Source organism: Cebus imitator, unplaced genomic scaffold (genome assembly GCF_001604975.1).
Source record: "Cebus imitator isolate Cc_AM_T3 unplaced genomic scaffold, Cebus_imitator-1.0 Scaffold76, whole genome shotgun sequence".
NCBI lineage: Eukaryota > Metazoa > Chordata > Mammalia > Primates > Cebidae > Cebus > Cebus imitator.
The window spans coordinates 7,788,648-7,795,842 of NW_016107391.1; positions in this window are offsets into that span (position 1 = coordinate 7,788,648).

The window sequence follows — 7,195 nt, forward strand, 5'->3', positions numbered from 1 at the left end:
TCCTTCCTTCCTTCCTTCCTTCCTTCCTTCCTTCCTTCCGTCCGTCCATCTTGCTCTGTCACCCAGGCTGGAGTGCAGTAATGTAATTATAGGTCAATGCAGCATGAACTCCTGGGCTCAAGTGATCCTTCTGCCTCAGCCTCCCAAGTAGCTAAGGCTACAGGTATATGCCACCACTCCTGGCTAGAATATCTATAATTAGCTTAGGGTTTCTAGGTCTATCATGAAAATAATTAGTGAGGAATATTCTATAAGGTAATCTTAGAAATAGGAGGAAGAGGCCAGGTACAGTGGCTAATGCCTATAATCCCAGCACTTTGGGAGGCCAAGGCAGGCAGATCACCTGAGGTTGGGAGTTCTAGACCAGCCTGACCAACATGGAGAAACCCCGTCTTTACTAAAAATACAAATAATTAGCCGGACATGGTGGTATATGTCTGTAATCCTAGCTACTCGGGAGGGTGACACAGGAGAATCACTTGAACTCAGTGGGCAGAGGTTGTAATGAGTTGAGATCATGTCATTGCACTCCAGCCTGGGCAATAAGAATGAAACTCCATCTCAAATTAAAAAATAAAAAAAGAAGAAGTAGGAGGAAGAGGGAAAAGAGGAGGAAGAATAAGAATGAGGAGGAGAAAGAGAAGGAGAGAGAAACAGGAGGAGGAAGAAAAAGAGGAGGAGGAAGAGGAAGGAGAAGAAGGCAGAGGAAGAAGAAGGAGAAGGGACAAGGGGAGGGGAGGAGGTGGAGGAAGAAGAAAGAAGAGAAGAAGAATGTTGAGGAGGCTCATGCCTGTAATCCTAGCACTTTGGAAGGCTGAGCACTTTGGGAAGATGCTTAAGCACAGGATTTGGAGACCAGCATGGGCAACATGGTGAGACCTTGTCTGTATGATATGGTTTGGCTGTGTCCCCACCCAAATCTCAACTTGAATTGTATCTCCCAGAATTCCCACATGTTGCGGGAGGGACCAAGGGGGAGGTAATTGAATCATGGGGGCCATTCTTTCCCATGCTATTCTTGTGATAGTGAATAAGTCTCATGGGATCTGATGGGTTTATCAGGGATTTCTTCCCCATTTTTCTTTTGCCACCGCCATGTAAGAAGTGCCTTTTACCGCCATGATTCTGAGGCCTCCCTAGCCATGTGGAACTGTTAAGTCCTAAACCTCTTTTTCTTCCCAGTCTCGGGTATGTCTTTATCAGCAGTGTAAAAACAGACTAATACACTCTACAAAAAATTTTTAAAAATTAGCTGGACATGGCGGTGTGCAGCAACTACTTGGAAGGTTGAGGTGGGAGGATCACTTAAGTCTAGCAGGTTGAGGCTGCACTGAGCCTTGAATGTTCCACTGGACTCCAGCCTGGGCAACAGAGTGAGACCCTGTCTCAAAAGAATAAAATATGGAAAAGAAAAGGTGTGGTGTTTAAAAGTATATTCAAAATTCTCTGACACTCTGTTCAAAAGGTGGAGCCTAATTTCCCTGCTTGTGAATGTGTGTCGGACTTGGTGACTCACTTCCAATGAATAGAGCAAGTGAAAAATGATGGCATGTGACCTATGACTCCAAGTCATAAAAGATAGTGTGGCTTCTTCCTTGCTCTTTCTGAATTCACTTACTCCGAAGGAAGACCCTCTGCCATCTGAGGACACTCAAGTAGCCTTGTGGAGAAATCCATGTAGTAATGAACTGAGATCTGCTGCAAATAGTCATGTGAATGAACCATCTCAGAGGTAGATCCTCCAGCTCCAGACAAACCTTCACAAAATTGAAGCACTAGAAAACAAATTAAGCCAGTCTTGAATTCCTGATTCACAAAAACTATGAGATAATGTTTACGGGTTTGTTGTTATTGTTGTTGTTTTTTTTTGTTTGTTTTTTGAAATGGACTTTCCGTGTGTCACCAGGCTAGAGTGCCGTGGTGTGATCTTGGCTCACTGAAACCTCCACCTCCTGGGTTCAAGCGATTCTCCTGCCTCAGCCTCCTGAGTAGCTGGGATTACAGGTGCCCATTGCCATGCCCAGCTAATTTTTGTATTTTTAGTAGAGATGGGGTTTCGCCATGTTGGCCAAGCTGGTCTCGAACTCCTAACCTCAGGTGTTCCACTTGCCTCAGCCTCCCAAAGTACTGGGATTACAGGTGTGAGCCACTGTGCCCAGCCTTTTAAAATTAATTTTTAAGAGAGACAGACTCTCACCATGTTGCCCAGGCTGGTCTTGAACTCCTGGGCTAAAGCAATTCTCCGACCTTGTCCTCCTAAAGTGCTAGGATTACAGGCATGAGCCATCTTGCCCAGTCTAAGGATTTCTAATGTAAAATTTTCAGGTAGAAGGAAAATGAAACCAGATGGAGGGTAAGAGATAGATAAGGAATGGATAACAGATAAGGTGGTAAATATATGAAAGATCTAATGTTTCATTGGATTTAAAAATATACCACAACAATAAGAAGGGCTAAATACATAGATACAATGATGACAATTATATCATTATATAATTATTTGATATAATGATGTTCATTCTCCCCAAGTTGATCTATGAACTAAATACAATCCCAATTAAAATACCAGCAGCCTTTACTTCTAGAAACTGATGCTAAATTAAAAAAAAAAATTTTTTTGAGATACAGTCTGGCTCTGTTGCCCAGGCTGGAGTGCAGTGGCATGATCTTGGCTCACTGCAACCTCTGCCTCCCAGGTTCTAGCAATTCTCCTGCCTCAGTCTCCCAAGTTGCTGGGACTACAGGCACGGGCCACCACGTCCAGCTTATTTTTTGTATTTTTATTAGAGACCTCTTTCACCATGTTAGCCAGGGTGGTCTTGATCTCCTGACCTCGTGATCTGCCCACCTTGGCCTCCCAAAGTGTTGGGATTACAGGCGTGAGCCACCGCGCCCAGCCTGATGCTAAAATTTATATCAAAAAGCAATAGGCCAGAACAACCAAACAATTTTGTAAAAGAAGAGCATATTTGGAGAGCGCATACAACCTGATTTTAAGGACTTACCTTAGACCTGTAGCAGGATTGGCAGACTGGCCCACAGGCTAGCCTGCAGCCTGTTTTTGCAGGGTTTATAAGTGAAACTGCTTTTTACAGTTTTAAATGGTTGAAAAATGAAACAAAAAAAGTATGTAGCAGGAATTATATGTAGCCCACCCTTTACATTTGCAAACTCATGAGCTACAGTAATAAACACAGTATGGGTTGGGTGTGGTGGCTTATGCCTGAAATCTCAGCAAGTTGGGAGGCTGAGTTGGGTGGATCACTTGAGGTCAGGAGTTCGAGATCAGCCTGGCCAACATGGTGAAACTCCATCTCTACTAAAGATACAAGCATTAGCCAGGCGTGGTGGTGCACATCTGTGGTCTCAGCTACTTGGGAGACTGAGGCAGGAGAATTGCTTAAACCTGGGAGGCATAGGTTGCAGTGAGCTGAGATCGTGCCACTGCAATCCAGCCTGGGCAACAGAGGCAGACTCTGTCACAAAAATAACAACAACATCAACAAAACCACACATACCACAATATGGTATTAGCAAAAGGATGGACACATAAATCAATGGAACAGAATACAGAGTCCAGAAATAGACTCACACATATATGTGGTTAATCGATTTTTGACAAAGTTACCAAGGCAATTGAGTGAAAGAATAGTCTTTTCAACAAACTCTGCTGGAACAATTAGATACTCATATGGAAAAAAAAAGAAAAAGAAAAAAGAATCTCAACCTATATGGAGAGAGAATTCTCCATGGGCCTTTCATATATTTGTACTTTGTTTTTGCTTTTTTTTTTTTGAGACACAGTCTAGCTCTGTTGCCCTGGCTGGAGTACAGTGGTGTGATCTCAGCTCACTGCCCCCTCCGCCTTCTAGGTTCAAGCTTTCCTCCTGCCTCCGGCTCCCAAGTAGCTGGGATTATTACAGGGACCTCCCACCACGCCTGCCTCATTTTTGTACTTTTAGTAAAGACAGGGCTTCACGATGTTGGCCAGGCTGGTCTCAAACTCCTGATCTCAGGTGATCTACCTGCCTCAGCCTCCCAAAATTCTTGGATTACAGGCGTGAGCCACTGTCCTGTCTTTTTTTTTTTTTTTTTTAAACAGGTTCTTACTTTGTCACCTAGGCTGAAGTGTAGTGGCACAATCATGGCTCACCACAGCCTTAATCTCCCAGTCTCAAACAATCCTCCTACCTCAGCTTCCTGAGTAGCTGGGACTACAGGCATGTAACATCACGCCTGTTTTTATTTTTTTGTTTTTTTGTAGAGGCAGGGTCTCTACAAAAAAATATTTATTTATTTTTATTTATTTATTTATTTATTTTTTTGTAGAGGCAGGGTCTCACTTTGTTGCCCAGGCTGGTCTCAAACTCCTGAACTCAAGCAATCCTCTTACCTCGGCCTCACAAAATGCTGAGATTGGCTGGGCATGGTGGCTCATGCTTGTAATCTCAGTACTTTGGGAGACTGAGGCGGGTGTATCACCTGAGGTCAGGAGTTTGAGACCAGCCTAACCAACATGGTGAAACCTCATCTCTACTAAAAATATAAAAATTAGCCAGGCATGTTGGCATGTGCCTGTAATCCCAGCTACCTGGGAGGCTGAGGCAGGAGAATTGTTTGAACCCAGGAGGTGGAGGTTGCAGTGAGCCAAGATCGCACCATTATATTCCAGCCTGGGCAACAAGAGGGAAACTCCATCTCAATAAAAACCAAAAAATAACAAAGTGCTGAGATTACAGGTGTTAGCCACTGTGCCCGGCCTATTTGCACATCTTAAGAGTTAGATACAAGACACAGGGAAGCACGTTGGTTCATGCCTGTAATCCCAACACTTTGGGAGGCTGAGGTAGGAGGTTTGCCTGAGGTCAGAAGTTTGAGACCATCTTGGGCAAAACAGCGAGACCCTGTGTCCATTTTCTAAAAATACTAAAAAAACAAAAAGTCAGATGCTATCTTTTAAAGGATGTTTGTCCTTCAAACAACCTGGAGACAGTGTCTATCTCCTGAGCAAAGGCAGTTTTATTTACTGTCCGGATAAAAGTAATTGCTCTGGAGAAAAGTTTGGGCAAATATGCCTGTAGTCCTTTATTAATTATTAATGTTCTTTCAATTTGGGGTTCCTCAGCTATGATACAAACCCACGGTTTATACCTCATCTAACTGGGTCCCTTGGCATAGCCCCTGTGGGACTTGGGGAACAAACGGAACTAGGGCAAACATGAAGCTCACGCTGCTTGTTGTGCTGTGAACAATAACGATCTTTGTCTCTGTCTCAGGATCTGTGTCTTTATCCCGCATCCTTTGAAATTGTGGTACGGATACTTGTTAGGTTGAAAGTAGGAGTAAAATATTATATCCTTTAGTGTTCTTTTTAAATCACAGCTCACTGTAGCCTTGAACTAGTCTTGAGCAGTCCTCCTGCCTCAGCCTCCTGAGTAGCTTGGACTACAGGCAAGTGCCATTACGCCCAGCTAACTGTAGTTTTTGTAGAGATGGGGTTTCATCATGTTGCCCAGGCTAGTCATGAACTCCTGGGCTCAAGCATTCCTCTTGCCTCGGCCCCTCAAAGTGCTGGGATTATAGGCATGAGCTATGCATCTGACACCTTTATTGTTTTGCTTTGAACCTAAAACTGCTCCGAAAAAATAAAGTCAGGCTGGGCACAGTGGAAACTCTCTCTACTAAAAATACAAAATTAGCTGGGCATGGTGGCGTATGCCTGTAATCCTAGCTACTTGGGAGGCTGAGGCAGGAGAATTGCTTGAACCTGGTAGGTGGAGATTGTGGTGAGCTGAGATCATGCCATTGGACTCTAGCCTGGGTAACAAGAGCAAAACTCCATATCATAAATAAATAAGTAAATAAAATAAAGTCTATTAAACAGCAACAACAACAACACCTCAAAGCAAATATGGGAAAGGTTCATGTTGTGGGAGCAGGTGATGGGGTGTCTGTTACGTTATCCTCCATAATTTTTCATGTTTGAAATATTTCATAAGCAAAAAATTAACTCTAACAATGGGAAAAAAGAAAGGAAAAAAGCGGGCAAGCGATCTGAACAGACATGTCCCCAAAAAGATATACACATGGCCATAAGCACATGAAAGATGCTCAGCATCATTAGTTATTAGGAAAATGCAAATCTAAACAACAATTAGGTATCACTCTGTACCCCCTAGGATGGCTATAATTTAAAAATTTTAAAAGGGAAAATACTAAGTGTTGGCAAGAATGTGACGAAATTGGAACCCTCATACGTTATCAGTAGCACTGTGGAATGGTGCCAACATTGTGAAAAAGAGCTTGTTCAAAAAGTTTAACACAGCTGGGCACAGTGGCTCACACCTGTAATCCCAGCACATTGGGAGGCCGAGGCGGGCAGATAACCGGAGGTCGGGAGTTTGAGACCAGCCTGGCCAACATGGTGAAACCCCATTTCTACGAAAATACAAAAATTAGCCAGGTGTAGTGGTGTGCACTTGTAGTCCCAGGTAGTAGGGAGACTGAGACAGGAGAATTGCTTGAACCAGGGAGGTGGAGGTTGCAGTGAGCCAAGATCATGTTACTGCACTCCAGCCTGGGCAACAGAGTGAGACCCTGTCTCAAAAAACAAAACAAAGTCAGACACGTTGGCTCACCTACCTGACCTTGTGATCCACCCATCTCGGCTTCCCAAAGTGCCTGTAATCCCAGCACTTTGGGAGGCCGAGTTGGGTGGATCACAAGGTCAAGAGTTCAAGACCAGCTTGGCCAATGTGGTGAAACCTCATCTCTACTAAAAATACAAAAATTAACTGGGCATGGTAGTGGGTGCCTGTAGTCCCAGCTACTTGAGAAGTTGAGGCAGGAGAATCACTTGAACCCAGGAGGAGAAGGTTGCAGCAAGCTGAGATCACACCACTGCACTCTAGCCTGGGTAGCAGAGGGAGACTCCGTCTCCAACAAAAACAAAAAACAAAACAAAATAAAAAGTTAAATATAAGGCCGGGCGCGGTGGCTCACACCTATAATCCCAGCACTTTGGGAGGCTGAGGCAGGTGGATCACGAGGTCAAGAGATCGAGACCATCCTGGTCAACATGGTGAAATCCTGTCTCTACCAAAAATACAAAAAATTAGCTGGGCATGGTGACGCATACCTGTAGCCCCAGCTACTCGGGAGGCTGAGGCAGGAGAATTGCTTGAACCCAGGAGGC